This window comes from Mytilus californianus, unplaced genomic scaffold (genome assembly GCF_021869535.1).
Source record: "Mytilus californianus isolate M0D057914Y unplaced genomic scaffold, xbMytCali1.0.p SCAF_2, whole genome shotgun sequence".
NCBI lineage: Eukaryota > Metazoa > Mollusca > Bivalvia > Mytilida > Mytilidae > Mytilus > Mytilus californianus.
Genome location: NW_026262668.1, coordinates 71,029,777 through 71,042,807, shown reverse-complemented (window position 1 = coordinate 71,042,807; position 13,031 = coordinate 71,029,777). Strand labels below are relative to the sequence as shown.

At 32.6% G+C, this 13,031-nt stretch overlaps 1 long non-coding RNA gene across 2 annotated transcripts in view; it reads left to right on the top strand.

Annotated features, from left to right (window-relative positions):
- The window catches only part of LOC127728195 (uncharacterized), a 415,364-nt gene that overhangs the window by 67,861 nt on the left and 334,472 nt on the right, over positions 1-13,031 (top strand). The window contains exon 1 of one of the 2 annotated variants that reach the window (XR_007994035.1): positions 3,591-3,605. The exons of the other annotated variant lie outside the window; for it this stretch is intronic. This is a non-coding gene — a long non-coding RNA (uncharacterized LOC127728195). Of the gene's footprint in view, positions 1-3,590; positions 3,606-13,031 lie in introns of those variants that run through there. 2 annotated transcript variants of the gene reach the window in all.

The window sequence follows — 13,031 nt, the reverse complement described above, 5'->3', positions numbered from 1 at the left end:
CTTTTGTTGACTACATTCAATTTTTAAAGATAAAAAGCTGTATTTTTGCAGATGGCGGTATTTTGGGCAACTGTATGAGTTGTTATGATTAGCCTTAAGATTATCAATAAGCTTGATTAATAAAAAAAATCCTTAGCACTACACTTAGGTTTTTATTTAGCTCTAGGTGGTTAAGAGTTGATCCTCAAACAAATATTTATGCTTTCACTCAAATTTTATCAATTTCACGGGATTTTCTGGAAAAAAAGGAGCTTTTTCTTAAAAATTAGTCATTAGTATCTTATAGTGGACTTGATAAGTAACTGTTGATACCTGTTCTAAAGGTTTTTCTTGCTTTCAGACATTGTACTATTATATTCAGAAGACATACTATGCCAAAATGCTGACATCTTGAAAAATAAGATATTTTCCGTCCTTGACCTTTGATCTTGATTTGACGGATATTGCACTGTACGAAAATTTTATGACCGGGAAAAAAGGATAGTACATATGATATGCTTTCGAATTGTATATATATGATTAAGCCGTATGTTAGATGGATGCATTAAAATTGAACTTTAATAGTTAATGTAACTCGCGTATTAATTTGTAAGTCATTCTAGTGACTGAACTGCAAATTTAATGTTTGAGTTGTTTTCGTTTATATTTGTCTTTTCGTTTTAATAATACTATTATGACAGTGAATTGATATTTCTTATTCATTTAAAGTTTTAAAAGGGGCCAAATACTATATTGTATACCTTGTTAAGTTCAATTCAAACAACGATGCTCCAAAAACGCTTGCATAGTTCAATCCATTGGTTAGGTTAATCATTGTACTACTTTTGTATCCACAATAAATCTTCGCTTCTTTCCAATTCACCTGTTCTTGATACAACGAAATCTCCAAGAAAGCTTCAAAAAGGGAAATCATACTGATAAGAATTTCGGGATATTCAATGATAAGTTAACAATAATGTTTTTCTCGAAATTTTAATTTAATGTGAATTGACAGTAGGTGTTGCTCTTTTCCTATACCTATTGTTGGAACAGATTGTAAAAGTGACAATACAATTGGGGCATTAAAACCGACATATTGGTATTTTTAGAGTTGGTGAATAAGTAATCACTCATACATTTAGAGTCTACCTTGATGCTGTCCAATCACTTCACCTGTTCAATTGTCATTGGTGTAGTGTTAATGAGTTAGTTGTTTCAAAACTTATCATCCAAATAGCAAATAGGCTTAATTTCTATTTTTATATCTTGGTTAATTAACATTACATACATATAGGAAGATGTGGTATGAGTGTAAATGAGACAACTCTCCATCCAAGTAACAATTTATAAAAGTAAACCATTATAGGTCAAGGGTACGGCCTTCAACACGGAGCATTGGCTCACACCGAACAGCAAGCTATAAAGGGCCCTAAAAATTACTAGTGTAAAACCATTCAAACGGGAAAACCAACGGTCTAATCTACTAGTATATAAAAACGAGAAACCAGAAACACGTATGAACTACATAAACAGACGACAACTACTGTACATCAGATTCATGCACAGTTTAAATTAACATTGTATGTTTGAAGCTAGAGTATGGACACAATATAAAAACGTATACCATACTAAAACTCTTGTTATAAAACTTGGATTTTCTTCTCCCTGTGCTACCTAAGAGAATCTTTTCGCATGTTAAGGAAATAGAAATTGTATAAACAGTCTTTTTCGCATTGAAACTAATGTTTTTCTTAAAGCCTTAAAGTGGCCATACAATTTGCCAAATTAGAACTAAGAAATGCTACATTTAGAAAACGAGATATTTTTTATTTAATTGTGATTTCATATTTTTAGGCATAAGCAGGGTATTTAATTGTATGTCTTATATTGCAAATAATATATGAATGCTTGGATTTCTTTTATATTGTTCCAAAAGACCTCCTTTATGTCTTGAACTTTTTTCGAATGGGAGATGACTCAAAAACTTTTTCATTAACTCATGCGGACACATAAATCACTACATAATTTTACAGGATGAATAAATGTTTATGAACGTCAGAACAAACGTGTGCAATCCATTATTTATACTTTTGTTCAAAAACAGTTGTCATGAGGTTTGTATAGAATGTTTTAATGCATTGTGAAATATCAAACTGATAGTTTTGAATGAACTTTCGCATTTATTTATTTCCACACTAATTTGATATTCCACTCAGCATTCCAGTATGCTATTTAAAATAATAAGAAATGTTTGCCTTATTTTATGAATTATTTGAAATATTTTACTTTTATCTTCACTATATTCACGTTTTATTCCATTTCACACGACATATATCAAACTATACTGATACAGCATCTTTATAATAGAACCAAAATTTTGTAATGATTATCTCCAATATCACATTCAGAATGATTATCCTCACGTTATGAATTTTGGGGAATATTTCACTTATATTTTCCACACCACTGGATTTTACAATATACAAGGTAATCACCTTTCATTTTATTTCCCATGATATATACCAATTAAACAGGTGAAAAATCTACATGTTAGTTCCAGAATTTTGTTATGATTATTTACAATATCACATTTAAAGCCACAAAAACATGTTGGATGAATTAATTTCTCCTACAATAAATAAATCCACTCTAATATAAAGTAAATTCCATTGTGTGACCACAGTATTGTCATCCACAAAAATCCCAACAGACTTCAAAGAAAACCCTGCAAAGTATACTCCATCATTTTCGAATTTTACATTTACATGTGAAAGAAACAAACGTTTCTTTGTGATTAAATTATTTTCTCTTTCATGCATTCCATTCTTAGAAAAAAACATGTCACATTGAGTTGATTTACTTACCCATAATTTTAACCCTAAAAATCTGATTTTTTTAACTGCGATAATGCTGTGAAAATTTGATGAACACGTATGTTAAAAAAATCCAATTATTACAGTAGAAGAAGATTTTCACCAATTGCGTCATTAGTGATGTATTTGAGACATTATAAATCTAGGTGACTTTCATTAAAACCTGATTTTAAGCAATATTTGGCAAAATTTATGACAGTAGTTTTGCAAAATTAAGTGGCACCATCCCTCGCCCACAAATATTATTGTAATAATATTCTTTATATACCACATTCTTTAGTTTTTAACCAAAATTCCAATGGGCGAGGGGTTTTGCCGAATATGAAATCAAAAAATAAGGGGATAAAGGTGACAATTTCATGAAAAGTTTACTCAAATGAAATCTTTTCTATTTCAAGCTAATATATTCATAATGTATGGAGCAGACATACATTTTTTTAACAGTAATTTTAAAAATAATACATTTAGCAAAACATACACATTAGATTTACCCAAACAACTAAAGTTAATAAAAAAAAAATCACCTTTACAGGGCTGTTAATTAGGGTCACGTGCTGTACTCCTTTAAATTTAATCTCAAAAGTGAATTCAAATAAGATGAATACAAAGTTTATCTTCTTTGATTCCAATAAAATTCAAATACTGCCCATAGCACTCCAAAATGAAAAAAAAATGTATAATAAAATTGAGAATGGAAATGGGGAATGTGTCAAAGAGACAACAAGCCGACCATAGAACAGACAACAGCAGAAGGTCACCAACAGGTCTTCAATGCAGCGAGAGATTCCCGCACCCGGAGGCGTCCTTCAGCTGGCCCCTAAACAAATATATATACTAGTTCAGTGATAATGAACGCCATACTAAACTCCAAATTGTACACAAGAAACTAAAATTAAAAATAATACAAGACTGACAAAGGCTAGAGGCTCCTGACTTGGGACAGGCGCAAAAATGCGGCGGGGTTAAACATGTTTATGAGATCTCAACCCTCCCCCTATACCTCTAGCCAATGTAGAAAAGTAAACGCACAACAATACGCACATTAAAATTCAGTTCAAGAGAAGTCCGAGTCTGATGTCAGAAGATGTAACCAAAGAAAATAAACAAAATGACAATAATACATAAATAACAACAGACTACTAGCAGTTAACTGACATGCCAGCTCCAGACTTCAATTAAACTGATTGAAAGATCATGTCTTCATCATATGAACATCAGGCACAATCCTTCCCGTTAGGGGTTTAGTATCATACCATCATAACATATATGAGAAGAACATAACCCGTGTCATGCCAACAACTGGTTTTTAAATAAATGTGTTTAGTGCCGATGCAAAGACCCTATAAGTGAATCAATATTAACGCCAAAATATGCAATCTTTAATGACCTGACAACAGTATCGTAACTATATCCCTTCTTAATAAGTCTATTTAAAGGTTTTGTTAGCTTCAGAGGTGAATACTGACATTTTTGTGCTTTATAAAGAATATTTCCATAAAATATTGGATGTGAAATACCTGAACGTATAAGAAGTCTGCATGTTGAGCTATATTTACGAATGATGTCCTTATACCGATGATAAAATTTAGTAAATGTTTTGACTAGTGATATGTGATATCGAAAACCCTGGTGTAATAATTTTTCAGTAATACATAAATTTCTCTCGTTAAAATCTAAAACATTGTTACATACACGAGCGAATCGTACAAGTTGAGATATATGAACACCGTAAAATGGTGACAAGGGAACGTCACCATCTAAAAATGGATAATTAACGATAGGAAATGAAAAATCATCTCTTTTATCATATATTTTAGTATTAAGCTTTCCGTTAATGATATAGATATCAAGATCGAGGAAAGGGCAGTGGTCATTGTTAGTATTAGCTTTATTTAAAGTAAGTTCAACAGGATAAATTTCTTTAGTATACATACTGAAGTCGTCATTATTGAGAGCCAAAATATCATCCAAATATCTAAAAGTATTATTAAATTTGTGTATCAGATGTTGTTTCGATGGGTCTTTGCTGATTTTTGTCATAAATTGTAACTCATAGCAATACAAAAAAGGTCCGCAATAAGTGGTGCACAGTTAGTCCCCATTGGAATTCCGATAACCTGACGATATACGGAATCTCCAAAGCGAACAAAAATGTTATCTAGTAAAAATTCAAGGGCATATATAGTATCAAAGCATGTCCAATTGACATAGTTTTTTTGTTTATTGCTACTAAAAAATGACCTAAAAGAGTTTGAACATATATATTCACATTCTGACTTTTTAAATGCCCATTTAATTAGGTGTGTGAATTTTTTCTTAATGAGAATGTGAGGCAATGTGGTATATAGGGTAGAAAAATCAAAACTTTGAACAGATTCAAAATCACCAATATATGCATGCAATTTATCAAGTACTTCCAACGAGTTCTTAACACTCCAAAAGTAATTAATTCCACTATTTTCGAAGGCCTTATTTGAACAATTTATTATCAGGTTTTTGATTGTACCAAGTGTACTGGTAAGAAGAATAGAAGAATATTTATAATATATACATATGAATTGTAAGAGAAAACTGTAACTGAAAACACCCGAATAACTATTTCTTGTTTGACTGACAACTGGACAATATTATGTATAAGGGTTTAACCTTTCATCCTATCTATTATGTAAAAAACGCTTTTCATTTCAATACATGTTAACATGCAGTTATAAAACATATTTTCTTCCCTACCTATTTTACAATAAAATTACCCTACGTGTAGAAAAAGCATGCTGTTACGTAAAGTTAGGTAGGCGAAGATTATGTAAACATTACAGGACGAATCAAGGTAGACTCAACTCTAACAATACCAACTAGTCAATTTGAATATCCCAATTGTATTGTCGATTTGACAATCTGGTTGAACAGTAGATATAGGTAAAGGGAAACATCTATATTCAAGTCACAGTAAAGCATTGTTAAGTTGCCAAAACATTAACTTATACCTAGCATTTCCTTAAATTTTTTTCTGTTTTTAATTGTTACCTTGATTTGTCTTCTTAATCGATTAATGAGATTTGAACATCAGCCAAATACAGTTGCCTATATTTAAACCATATGTATCAATACCAATAACAGTTAAGGTTCTTCTATATCCTGTATTGTTCACTTTCCAACTAGATGTCATTTTGCTTTTTTTATAAAGTTGCGGTTACATTGAGGTAAATTCCACATTTCCTTTTATTCATATATAGTTTTGGCTTTTTATCAGATTTTACCTAACATACACAGCTAATTAGGTGTAATTTGATAAGCAAATAAATGAAATGTGTCCATGGGACAAAGATGATTCCCCTACTTGCATATAAGGTTATGAAGGGGCATAACTCCAGAATGGTAAAAGTGACGCCACCCAAATTCAAACAATCTGCGGTATGTGGCAATAAGCATTGTGTATCAGTTTCATAACATTTAGTTGAGGCAAACTAAAGTTCGAGAACGGAAACCAATTTAGGGACGTACGTACGTACGGACATACAGACGGACAAGGGTAAACCCTATTGCTAACCTCCGCTACGGCGTTAGCTCAGAGTTAGCGTCATTACAATAACCGATGTAAAGACTGATCAAAGATAGAGACAAAACCAGTTACAAGATAAGTAAGGGATTTGCAAAAACAAACGGTAAGTGCTGGATATTTGTGTCAGGTTCAATAGTGCAATGTAAATATCCATGTTATGAACAAACAGTGTTATTGTTTAACCTGAGCGTCAAATGATTGATATTTATTGATTGATTGGTTGATTTGTGTTTAACCCACTTTCAACACTATTGTGCTATTTCGTTGCGGTCAGTTTTTATTGGTGGAGGAAGCTGGAGTGCAAGAAGAGAACCACCGACCTTCGGTAGGAAAACTGACAATCCTAGTCAATTAAGATTGGAGTCGAGCGCACCTGCCACTTGCTGAATTCGAAATCACAAGTTCAGTGTTGACAGGCTAGTGGTACAGTAGTTGGACTACTTAGACCACTCGACCCCATGGCCCCTGATTTATATACAAAGAAAGAGTGTTGATAAAATTGGTAATGAAACAACTATCCACCAGAAACCAAATGAAGCTGATTTGAACATTCATAGGTCACCGTACGGACTTAGGTTTAGTAACATTTGTGTTTAAGTTTGGTGTTAGAGTTAATAAGTGTTTAGTATTTTGTCTGATTTCTTAATGTTTCGGGGTTTGAGAGGTTTTGGAGTTTCATACTGAAAAAAATATAAAAAATTATATTACATGACATAGGGAGCAGATCAACCTGTGGTTAAAAACCTATACACTTTTGGTCGTACTTTCGCAGGAATAACATGATATCGTAGTGTTGATCTCTATTAATAGAAACAGATTTGATATTTGTTTGAATGTTTTATGCATTCTTTTAAAGAAGCGTCATTTATTTTTCACTGTTTATTCGACTATGAAAAAGCTCATCAGAGTTACCAGGATTACATTTTTGTACGCCATACGTGCGTTTCATCTACAAAAGACTCATCATGTGACGCTAGAATCAAAAATTGTAAAAATGACAAATAAATTACGAAGTTGAAGAGCATTGAGGACCCGAAATTCCAAAAGGTTTTGCCAAAAACAGCTAAGATAATTTTGTGTAGGGTAAACAGTGAATCTATAATTATGACAATACCAATGATAATTCATGTCAACCAAGTGGTTGTAAATAAACTTATCATAGATACCAGGTTTAAAATTGTGTATACCAGACGCGTGTTTCGTCTACAAAAGACTAGTCAGTGATGCTCGAATCAAAAAAGTAAAAATGCCATATAAAGTACGAAGTTGTAGAGCATTGAAGATCCAAAATTCCAAAAAGGTTTTGCCAAATACAGCCAATATGTTATTCACTGCTAGGTCTTGATAATATTTTATATAACACAATCAATATTCGAAAGGATTAAAATGCAGAAACGATGTGATGGATCAAAGAGCAAAACCGGGTTGTCATGAAAAATACCAACATACAACAAATTCTTGTCATTTGCAATTCGTAACAAACTTATATTTATCAGAGCCCTCACACACACCTTTCAAATGCATTGTATAGAGATCAAAATAATTTGGCCGTCTTCAACGATCATAATAAAACAAAATGTGTGCTAGACAGGCAAACTAGCAGTCAAGAGGATCACTTTATGCTCCAACATTTCAGAAAGGATGTTAAAATGAATTAATTCAAATTACTTTGATATTCCATGAAACCATTTACACTGTCACTACAAAGTAGATGATGTACCACTGCTTCATTTTTGCATTCGTCTGCTTCCCATCCGAGAAAACTGTTTTCCTCGTAGACAAGGTAAACACACAATACGGATGCAAGTTCACTCAAGTTGTATCCAATTGTAATAGGATACTTTTCAATAGATCTGGTACCTTTGGGTGTTTCGTTGTTTACTTTATGTATTGTCCAGATAGTTAGTAAACTAGTGAATATATATAATATACATATAATAAGAAAATCTGTGAAGTGCTTAAACATAATAATTTAACTGCAATTACGTGTAAAGATTGTAAAATAAACAGAAAACTTAAGATTATGCAACACGATCTGCGATAAGCCGTATTCGGTAAATGTCAATATTGTGGAAAAGAGGACGGGATTATGGTAAGAAAAAGTAGAACATGTTTGACTAAACATCTTTCTTAAGTTCTGAAGACAGTTATATCTACAGTAGTAAGGAGGTATATTCAATCAATGGTGCCAATCAGATATGGATTCATAAGTTCTTGAGATCTACTTTTCAACTTCGTGAACTATAATTTTGTAATAACATGCACACTTTTTTTTTCTAATTTGTGAAGAACCACATTCCATGCATGGTCATTCAGTGTTAGAATATTTAAGTATTCAGTAAACAGGAGGTTGATGATCGATAAAAATACAGTATAGCATGTTCACATGAAAACCAGTTGCATGAAGCATGATGTGTAGTTCCTGAGACAAATGCTTGGAACGGACCTAAATTCGAATGGACATACGGACAGGCGGCGGTGAAATTGTAAACCCCTCCTTTGGAGTGGGGTATAATTATTGTGCATATTCAAAGGATATATGTAAGAGTAAAATTTATTAATAACAAATCTAAAGTCTTACCTAATATTGAATTCTGCTAAAACCTCTGGAAGATATAATAGTGGAATGCTATTCATTGAATACACCAGGCGTTGACCTCGTAATGCACAGTAATCATAGGCGTTTTCCCATGTCATTTTATTCATTGCAAAATTATGTCCTTGTTGCCCTATGAGATCGACAAAAAGAGGCTAAATATGATGTAATCTATAGTTATTATATGGAAGGTATTTAAGGCTATGATAACGTGAACATATGACTTTAGTCCATTTGAAGGAGGGTCCATGATTTTAGCATGAATACAAGATGTGGGGTACATGAGACAGTAGGCCAACAATACTAATTGACCAAATATGACACTATTACTGGTTTCTGAAATAGCAAATCTAGCAATTTAAGGAGGGCATTGTACTATTCACATGCCCTTGAACAACAGATTCAATGTGGCATATAAACAGCAGACGTGTACACATGTGTATAAGGGTAAAGGAAAAGTCATTTCCCCTTTGTTAAGTAGACGTATAACGAACGCTTGGGTTAAACAGTATTCTATACTTTCAAAAGATTAAGTTAAAATGTAATATGTCGCCTGATAGAAATTAAAACCCTTAAGCAGGCAGTATTGGAAAAGTCATCTTTGTCAAGTAATCACTTTACCTTTTTTTAAATATAGCGATAGGTTATGACAGCTGGATAGCATCTATATTAAAGGAAATAATGTTTATTATTTATAGTAAGACATGATAGTGTGATTTGCAAGAAAAACATGGAAACCCAAATTAAAACAAATCCCGATAAATAAATACAAATGGCAAAAGTTACAAGTGCAAAAGAGAGGCGAAAGATACCAAAGGGATATTCAAACTCATATGTCGAAAAATTAACTTATTATGTCATGGCAACGGATCGTAAACTTCAGATCAAGTAATCGTTTGCTTACTCAAACTCGTGAAAAAAAAAGGATAATAGCATAACATCAGATGTTACAAAATCGACAAAGTGAACGTGTCTTTCGTAGGTTAAAACACTATACTGATACGCAAATAGGTAAAATCTAGCAACATTGAAGTAGCGGAATGATGATTAGAGTTGTTTTTATTTGTATAATGTTATTTTAAGACATTCCATTTGACTTTTGTATTAAAATTATATTGTCGTGTCAATTTCGCAATATTTCTGAATTCATTATTTCAATTATTTGATTAAATTAAAGGGCCAAATAATAGTTTTATCAAATGTCCGGCCTTTCTAATGCTATGCTTGTTTGCGACTACAACAAATTTAGTTTGTTGTGCAAGTGATCATGTCATTCTAGTGTGTTGCTGATCCTGGAAAATATGGTTTCAGCACTTAGGGGGAAATTTTCAAAAGTCTTTCATCAAATGCGTTTTTTTTTCTCAATTAATCATTATTTTTTTTCATTTTATATCGTTCATACATCACAAGACATTGCGTTTTTATAATTCCTATACCACACACACTATTTAAAATTCACGAAAATTTTAAGAACTATATTCTGACATAAAAATATATAGCCTGAGGAAGTGGAGAAATCAAAACAACACAATAAAATATGTGCGATTACCTTGTATAAATCTTTGGAACAAGATCCTTGAGAAGGTTAAATATATCTGAAAACACATGTTATATAGTGCAGACTATTAAAATTAGTACATTGACATGAATACCTGTTTAGGCATTGGTTTTGTATGTTTTTCTAATGTTTGTTCCTAGGTATTTATTGAACGTCAACTAATGTTAATCATATGTCAGTTTCTCCCGCATTAGAATGATCACCACGAATTTATCAAGGTAAAAGTACAATTGCTTTGTTTTTAGAGTACATAAAATCTAAGACTCTTTCATCTTGCAAAAGTAGACAAATTGAAAGACTTGGTCCTGCTTTGTTTCATAAAAAAAGAATGGCCAACGTAGATACAAAGATCTTGTCTTAGGGAAGGGTAACTCGTAAAAATCACTCTGATTCAAACAAAAATTCTTTGAAACTGACATTATCAAGATGCTTGTGTTTTTTCAACAAACAATCGGCATTTCCTTGGGTGCTCCTCTTCAAGCCGACTTGTTCCTTTATTCATATGTGACTGGCTTCATAATGGAATTTCTTAGGAAGGAAGAAAAGAAGTGAGCAGTATCCTTTAACTTCAGTTTCCACTATAAAGATGATGTTCTCTCACTATATATAAATAATTCAAAATTTGGTGACTATGTGAAACACATCTATCCAATCGAACTTGAGATAAAGGATACTACAGATACAGTTAAGTCTGTCTCATATTTTGACTTACATCGAGAAATTGACAATTAGAGTCGGTTGGAAACAAAACTTTAAGACAAAAGGAATGATTCCAGCTTCCCAATTGGGAAATTTCCATTTCTATGAAGCAACATTCCAGCTACTCCTGCTTACGGAGTATATATCTCCCAGTTGATACGATATTCCAAGGATTGTATTTCCTATCATGATTTCCTTGATAGAGGTTTGCTGCTTACAAGACAGCTATATAACTAAGAGTTCCAAGTAATGAAGTTGAAATCATCCATTTGTAAATTTTACAGACGCCATCACGAGTTAGTTGAACATTATGGCATATCCGTTTCACAGATGACAACGGATATGTTCCAATTGTCGTAACTACAATCCCGTCAGCTTTTCCCTGAATGTAACCTCCCGAATTAGACTATCACCGAGTTTGTACTAACATGAGCAACACGACGGGTGCAACATGTATAGCAGGATCTGCTTACCCTTCCGGAGCACCTGTGATCCTCCCAGTTTTGGCGGGGTTGGTGTTGAGCAGTCTTATGTTTTCTATGTTGTGTTTTGTGTACTATTGTTTGTCTGTTTGTCTTTTTTTCTGTTTTAGCCATACCGTTATCAGTTTATGTTCGACTTATGAGTATAAATGTCCCTTTTGTATCTTTCGCCTCTCTTTGTAAGAGGCAGCATAAGTATACCCTCCTTGCGTTAATAAGGGTAAGATAAATGCATCCTCTTTAAGTTATCGAGTAAAAATCCGTGCTCTTTATAAGCGTTGGAGGTTGTGGGTTAAAGACCGAATTTGGTTTGTTTTTGTTTTTGTTGTTGCTTTTCTTAAACTAGTTTAACGGGCATAACTAGTTGGTTCAAAGTCATTTCTCGGGTAGTGTTAAAAGTCTGTGTACGAATTTTTATTTTATGAGCTAACATTTAAAAATCCTTCTCATGTGTTGATCTAGTACTACGAGGCGTACATTTGTATGTCATTAACACATTGTTGTCCTGGATGCAATTGTTATATGTGCTTTTGAACGTTATACACTAATTATTCTATCAACTATCATCAATGTTAACGTCTGCATATTTATGTAGTGTGGAATTATATAGTGAGGGTGACTTAATCCTTCCAAAACACATTTCTTTAATGAAATGCAAATCAGTTCTGGAGGTTGTGGGTTAAAGACCGAGTTTTTTTTTTTAATATTCTTAAACTAGTTTAATTGGCATAACTAGTTGCTTCAAAGTCATTTCTCGGGTAGTGTTAAATGTCTGTGTACGAATTTTTATTTTATGAGTTAGCATTTAAAAAAAATCCCTCTCAGGTGTTGATCTCTAGATCTACGCGGCGTTCTTTGTATGTCATTAACACGTGGTTGTCCAGGCTGCAATTGTTATATTTGCTTTTGGAGGTTAATCACTAATTATTCTAACTACCATCAATGTTAACGTCTGTATATTTATATATTGTGGAATTATATAGTTAAGGTGACATAATCCTTCCAAAACACATTTTTTGATGAAATGCAAATAAGTTCGGATAAAAACAGAACCGTAAAGTGTTGCTTTTTTAAACCGCTACACTAGTAGTCACTATCTGATATTGTTGTCATTTCAACTATTACACTACTTGATATAGCATATAACATCAACGATATAAAAAAATGCAATTGAGAACAGATTAATAATTTGTTACTTCAACTTGAAAAATAACGCACACAACCAAGTTTCGTTTAGTCTAAATTGAAAATATTTTGATAAATAACACAGACAACCAACTTTCAT